A 7,162-nucleotide genomic window follows, 5' to 3' on the forward strand; every position below is an offset into this window, starting at 1 on the left:
GCCACTGACCACTCTTCTTCAAGTTGTATTTGCTGATTCTTTATCTCTTGTTCCCTGGACTGTCACTCCCATAAGGTTTAATTAATCTCTCCTTGCCCTGTGCCTAGCACAGGGTCACCTAAACTGTCACCATGCACTCACTGTTTATTTAATAGAGTATAAAAAGTGGAGACAGTGGCTCTTTCCACCATCTCTATGATGTCTCTCCTGGCTGGGGAGGTGGTTTCAGACCATAATATTTGCAGCCCTTGGATGTAGTTGAAGCTCAACCATGGGCTTTGAAGGCAGCCCAATTTGGATGGAATTGTGACTCTTGTGAAGTCATTTCCACAGTGGTTTAGCCTAAAGTTAGACTTCCCTGTACTTACATCCTGACATGTACTTGGTGGGTCACTTCAGGAGAAGTACTTTGAGATCTTTGTACCTATCCCTCATCTGTAAAATGGTGATTTAAAAAAATACCTAATTTTTACTTTGTTTTATAATTGAAATCTAATTTTAGCTTGCCTGACTCCCCAGATAGTCTCCTTCCAGTGCTGTTACCCAGATGGACTCAGTGGGTCCCATGATTTAAAAAAAAATTTTTTTAATTTATTAAAGTATACCACTCATACATACACATACATAAACAATAAGTGTATAATAATAGTTGTGAATTTATAAAACAAACATATATAGCATCATACAGGACTCTCATACCTCACCCTACCACCAATACCTTGAATTGTTGTTAAACATTTTTAACTAATGATTAAAGAGCATTGTCACAATATTATTACTAACCAAAATATTTTCCCCAACCCACCCTATTATTATCTTTATATCATTTATATATGATCATTCATAATAAGTATGGTAAAAATTCTGAACTTAGAAAGCAAACATGTATACCATCATGCAGGGGTCCCATATACCACCACCAACACCTTGCATTTTTGTGAGATGTTACTTACAAATTATGAAAGATTTTTGTCAAAATCTTATTGTCCTTATCTTACATTTGGTGTATTTTTCCTGCAACCCACCCTATTATTATTTTTTAAGTATATTTTTATGGCAGAAGTTGTAAACTTACAAAACAATCATGCACATGTACAGAATTCCCAAACAACACCCCTCTATCTGAACATTTGTTACAGACCAGATAATATCATCTGATTGTTACCATGACCATAGTGTACATTTGGCACACATTTTCCATACTGCCCCATTATCAACACAGTACATCTTTGGCATAGAAGCAAGAATATTATATCATTAATGCTAACAAGAGTCCATAGCTCCTTCCAGTTGTATTTTTCCCATGCTTCTCCACATTCCCACCACCTTACTGTAATGATGTACATTTGCTTTAGCTAACAAAGACACTCTTGCATCCATACCATCAAACACAATTCTCATCCACCTCTTGGTTTACTGTGCTATTCAAGTTCCTAGATTATTCTTTAGCATTTTGTCACTTGGCATTTCATATCTAGAATACCATTTTCAGCCACATCCCCAATTGTTAACTAGCTTTTACTCACTATATGTTACCATCTACTCTATACATTTCCACACTTTTACAGCAAAACTAATTAAAACTTCTACATATATTAACCATCAGTAGTTCATCTCAGTCCTCCTCTTATCTTCTTTAAGAATCCACCACGTACCACCAAGTCTTGAAGATACTTTCCTACAATTTCTTTAGAAGTTTTATGGTTCTTGCTTTTATTTTTAAGTTTTTGCCCATTTTGAGTTAATTTTTGGATAAGGTGTGAGATAGGGGTCCTCTTTCCTTCTTTTGGCTATGGATATCCAGTTCTTTCAGCACTATTTGTTGAATGGACTATTGTGCCTGAGCTGTGTAGGTTTGACAGGCTAGTCAAAAATGGCTTGACCATACCTGTGAGGGTCTGTTTCGGGACCATCAAATTGATTCCATTGATCTATGTGTCTGTCTTTATGGCAGTACCATGTTTTTTTTAAACCACTATACCTAGAAAATATGATTTAAAGTCTGGAGGTGAGAGTTCACTTTTCCTTTTTAAGATGTTTCTGGCTATTCAGGATCCCTTACCCTTCCAAATAAATTTTATAATTGTGTTTTCAATTAAAAAAAATTCTGGTAGAATTTTCATCAGACTTGCATTGAATCTGTATATCAATTTGAGTAGAATTGACATCTTAATGTTATTTAGTCTTCCAATGCATGAGCATGGAATAGTCTTCCAGTTATTTAGAACTTAAAAAAAAATTTTTTTAACATTGAGTTGCAGTTTTATGAATACAAGTACCTTACATCATTGGTTAAGTTTATTCTTGACTGTTTGAGTTTTATCTGCCATATTTTATTTTCACCATTCTTTTCCACTTTTACTTTTATTGATATAATCTTCATTTCTAGATTCTCTTCCAGGCCTCTCTCTCCTGTCTTTTCTTGTCAGGGTCTAGCACACCCTTTAGTATTTCCTGAAAATCTTGCCTCTTAGTCAGAAATTCTCTCAGTTTCTCTTTGCCTGTGAATATTCTAATTTCACCCTCAGTTTTGAAAGACAGTCTTGCTGGATATAAGATCCTTGGCTGGAAGTTTTTCTCTTGCAGTATCTTAAATATATCAGGCCACTGTCTTATTGCCTTCCTGGTTTCTGAAGAGAAATCAGCCCTTAATCTTATTGGGTATCCCTGATATTATGCATTGCTTTTCTCTTGTTGTTTTCAGAATTCTCTTTGTCTTTGGCATCTGATATTCTGGTTAGTATGTGTCTCAGAGTTGATTTATTCAGAATTTTTTTGGATGGGAGTACATTGTGCTTCTTGGACATGGATATCTATGTCCTTCAATAGGGTTGGGAAATTTTCTACCATTATTTCTTCAAATATTCCTTTTCCCTTCTCTTCTCTTCTGGGTCACCCATGACATGTATGTTTGCACATCTTTTCCTGTCATTTAGTTTCCTGATTCCTTGTTCATTTTTTCCCATTCTTTATCTGTTCTTTTGTATGTTCACTTTCAGAGGCCATTTCTTCCAGCTCACCAATCCTTCCTTTCTTCTGCCTTCTCAAATCTGCTATTATATGATTCCAGTGTTTTAAAATTTCATTTATTGCACCTTTCATTCTGAGATCTGCTAAGTTGCTATGTATGCTTTCAAATTCTTCTTTGTTCTCCTTCAATGTCTTCTTTTTTTTTTTTTTTTTTTTTAAAGATTTATTTATTTATTTAATTTCCCCCCCTCCCCTGGTTGTCTGTTCTTGGTGTCCATTTGCTGCGTCTTGTTTCTTTGTCCGCTTCTGTTGTCGTCAGCGGCACGGGAAGTGTGGGCGGCGCCATTCCTGGGCAGGCTGCTCTTTCTTTTCACGCTGGGCGGCTTTCCTCACGGGCGCACTCCTTGCGCGTGGGGCTCCCCCACGCGGGGGACACCCCTGCGTGGCATGGCACTCCTTGCGCGCATCAGCGCTGCGCATGGGCCAGCTCCACACGGGTCAAGGAGGCCCGGGGTTTGAACCGCGGACCTCCCATATGGTAGACGGACGCCCTAACCACTGGGCCAAAGTCCGTTTCCCTCAATGTCTTCTTAATATCCTTAATCTCTTTAGCCATCTCAGTGGATTTATTAATGAGATTTGTTTGAACTTCTATAATTAGTTGTCTCAACTCCTTTCTGTGATCTGGTGGGTTATCTTGTTCCTTTAACTGGGTCATATCTTCCTATTTCTTGGTGTGGATTATAATTTTTGTTGGTGTCTTGGCATCCGGAGTAGTAAAGTATTTATTCTGGGTGTAGTTTTTCTCTTTAGTTTATGGCTTTCTGCCCTTTCTCCTTTGCTGGTTGTGCAGTAGGAGCCAAGGATGTCATTGGTTCTCTAAGCTGTGGAGGCTTAAGCTGCTCTCATTACTCAGGGACTGATGAAGCTTCTTTCAACTTTCTCCTTTGCCAGGGGTAGGGACAGAATCACAGCTGTGTGGAATAATTCAAGACATGCAGACCTAGACCATAGTTGCCCAGAGAGATTGATGAAGCTTCACACCCCTTTCAATCCTGCCTGGGTCAGGGATGGAGCTGCAGGCATGGGCAGCAATCTATGCATTGCAGGTCCAAGATGACCACAGTTGTCCTGGTAGACTTCTGATTATTCAGTCCGTGTCAGCTAAAGGTTCCTCCAGTTACCTGTATAGGCTGGTGCAGGACCCACTAGGTTCCTCCCTGCGAGAGGTGGGGCTAAAGCCTAGGATAGGACTGCTGCCTGATCTGGATGAAAGAAACTGGTCCCTATGGTCACCATGATTTTTGGTCAGCTGGCTTCCCCTGCTGGGGGCAGAGTTAAAATGGTGGCCACCAGTCTCTTTCTGACTTGGACAGGTTCATACTTAAGCTGTTCTTAGGGTTAGACTCTAACAAGCTGAATTTACTAATGAGTAGCTGAAATCAGTGGCCAACCATCTCTTCCTCCCCTGTTTTTGGGAAAATGGAGCTTCCATTTCCAGCCACAGGATAGCTCTTGGGGTGGCTTGTGCTGCTATAGTAGGATATTCAGTGGTGTCTGCAACGTGGCTGGTAATTTCCGAAGAGGCTAATGCAGGTCTCCCAACTTCCTCCCTGCTGGAGATGAGGCTGGGTCCTATGCTAGAGCTGCAGTCTGATCTGGATGGAAAGGTGCTGGTCCCTACTAGCCCTGGGATTTTTATTCTGTCCTGCTTCCCCTTGATGGCAGCTCCCAGCCTCTTTCTGACTTAGTCAGGTTCAAACTTTAGCTGTTCTTAGGAATATATACTGTAGCCCTCTGAATTTACTCATCAGTAGCTGAAGTTGATGCCCAACTACCTTTTCCCTCCCCATTTTTGGGAAGTGTAGCTTTCAATTCCAATCATGGAATAGCTCCTGAGGTACATTGTGCCACCAGTGGAGGATGGGCACCGGCCTCCAGGGCATGATGTGCTCTACTTAAAAGTCTTCTCTGTACATGGGCAGACTCCTCCTTCCATTCCTTCAGGATGTTGCAGGATGCTTTTCTGGTCCCCTGGGGCCCCTAAACAGGTACTTAGCTAGCTCCCTCCAGATAGCTCAGGGTGTTTACTAACTGTCCTGTAGCAGGAGCTGACTCTAGGAGCTCCTCACTCTGCCACCATCTTGCTGGTTGTCCGGTCCTATGCTTTTTTTTTTTTTTAAGGCAAATTGTCCAAGAATATTTCATATCTTAGGCATATGCATTTCACTGTTTACAGAGCAGAGGTGAATTTTCATCTCTTGTTCACTCTGGTCCTAGTGCCTTGATGCCAGGCCCACACTCTCTAGGTGAGCTGTGATTTGTCTAAACCTTAATTAAAAGCAAAAAAATCACCAGCTTCAAAACACTGGGTGTATCACTTGTGTTTTATTGTATGTACAAGTGATGATGCAGCCCGTTCCATAGTCAGAGTCCCCTTCCCTGGGCCCACTGTCTTGGGCCTCCACCTGTGTCTCCCCCTCTTCAGGGGAGGAGAAGGGGCCTCTTCACCTTCTGCTCCCCATCTACCATTCCCTTCCCCAGGTCATTTTTACCCTGGGCACCCCATCTATCCTTTCCTTGGATCCACTATATATTGGACTCCCAGACCTTAAAGTCCAAACACATTTTTAATATTTATGTGTCAGGCTTCATACTCAGGTTTCATTTATTTTGCTGCTTTCCCCACCCCGTTACCTGGGACATCAGAAACTTTAAAGAGTTAAGCCTGGCTTCATCCCTCTCCAATTGTGCAAGTCAATGGCTTCTCTGTAGTTGATTTACAGATCAGAGATATATTATGGAAAAGAAAAAGAATTAGGTTTTATTTATAAAACATCTGGAAGCCTGACAAGGAAGATGGGCAGGGCAGGAGGCACCTGTGGCAGCAGTGAGCTCAGCCAGCTCCATGTCTGGAGCAGACAGGCCAAGGCATCCTCTCCTGCCTGAGTAATCTGGCTGCTGGGATCCTACTAGATGACAACCCAAACCCCCAACTTCAGGAACAAACCTGCAGGGAATGCAGAGGAAATGGAAACCTTTATCTTTGGGGCTCCAGCTGGCTCTAGAAGTGAAGAGAGCAGGGGTTGATTTGTATGACACATTTAAACTTGGCAACCTCAGATCCAGCCTGTGGACAAGGCTTTTTTTTTATTTTTAATTTTATTTATTTCTGCCCCCCCCTCCATTTTTGCTCTCTGTGTCCATTTGTTGTGTGTCCTTCTGTGTCTGCTTGTATTCTCATTAGGCAGCTCTGGGAACCAATTCTGGGACCTTCCAGAGTGTGAGAGGTTGATCATTTTCTTGTGCCACCTCAGCTCCCGGATTTGCTTTATCTCTTATTGTATCTCCTCTATATCTCTTTTTGTTGCATCATCTTGCTGCACCAGCTCTCCATGTGGGCCAGCACTCCTGCATGGTGCAGCTCCCCTGTGTGGGGCAGCACTCCACATGTGCCAGCTTGCCACATGAGCCAATTTGCCTTCACCAGGGGGCCCTGGGCATCAAACCCTGGACCTCCTGTGTGGTAGATGGGAGCCCAGTTGCTTGAGCCCCATCTGCTTCCTAAGGCTGCTTGAGGTTCCACTCCTCACACCAGTATTCTCCTTTTAGACCCTGAGATGGTGGAGCCCCACCTGGAGAGAAGTGAATGGGCTGAGGGCCTACATTTCTGTCTCATGCAAAGCCCTGCCTCATGATGACAGAACCCTGAAGACAAGGCTGCTCCTGGTGGGTTGGTAGGAATAAAGGTTGGGATGGATGTGCATGTAAATCCAGTATGGCTCCAAGAGGTGCTGGGCCTCCACCAGAAGAAATAAGGGGACCATGCTGGGGCAGGCCCCTGGGTGTCTGGCAGCTAGTAGGGGCATTAATGCCTCCAAACACAGGGTTCCTCTCAGGGGCACCAGCTGCCACAATGGCTATAGGGGTGCTCTGGCTCCAGGGCCCCAGGGCTTCAGGCCCAAGCTTACCCCATAGCAGTTTGTGGTGTGGGGCCCCACTCGTTTCTGCTCTTACACTTAGTGCTTGAATGCTTTAGCACATATTTGTGACCTTCACTTGGCTCCCAGAGCTCTTACATCCTACTGAAACCCCCAACCTGGAGCTGGCTGGGGGGTGCTGCCAAATGTTGAGCATCACTGTCTCATGTTGGGATTGAAATTTGTCACAGCACAGGGCCTGTTGGTGGCAG

General features: G+C 43.0%; 1 long non-coding RNA gene across 1 annotated transcript in view; it reads left to right on the forward strand.

The window, feature by feature from the left end:
- The window catches only part of LOC131277558 (uncharacterized), a 28,435-nt gene extending 21,773 nt beyond the window's left edge, over nt 1-6,662 (forward strand). Inside the window, exon 3 of the long non-coding RNA XR_009184713.2 lies at nt 6,583-6,662. This is a non-coding gene — a long non-coding RNA (uncharacterized lncRNA). The remainder of the gene's footprint in view (nt 1-6,582) is intronic.
- The last annotated feature ends 500 nt before the right edge of the window (nt 6,663-7,162 follow it).

Source organism: Dasypus novemcinctus, unplaced genomic scaffold (genome assembly GCF_030445035.2).
Source record: "Dasypus novemcinctus isolate mDasNov1 unplaced genomic scaffold, mDasNov1.1.hap2 scaffold_143, whole genome shotgun sequence".
NCBI classification, from domain to species: domain Eukaryota; kingdom Metazoa; phylum Chordata; class Mammalia; order Cingulata; family Dasypodidae; genus Dasypus; species Dasypus novemcinctus.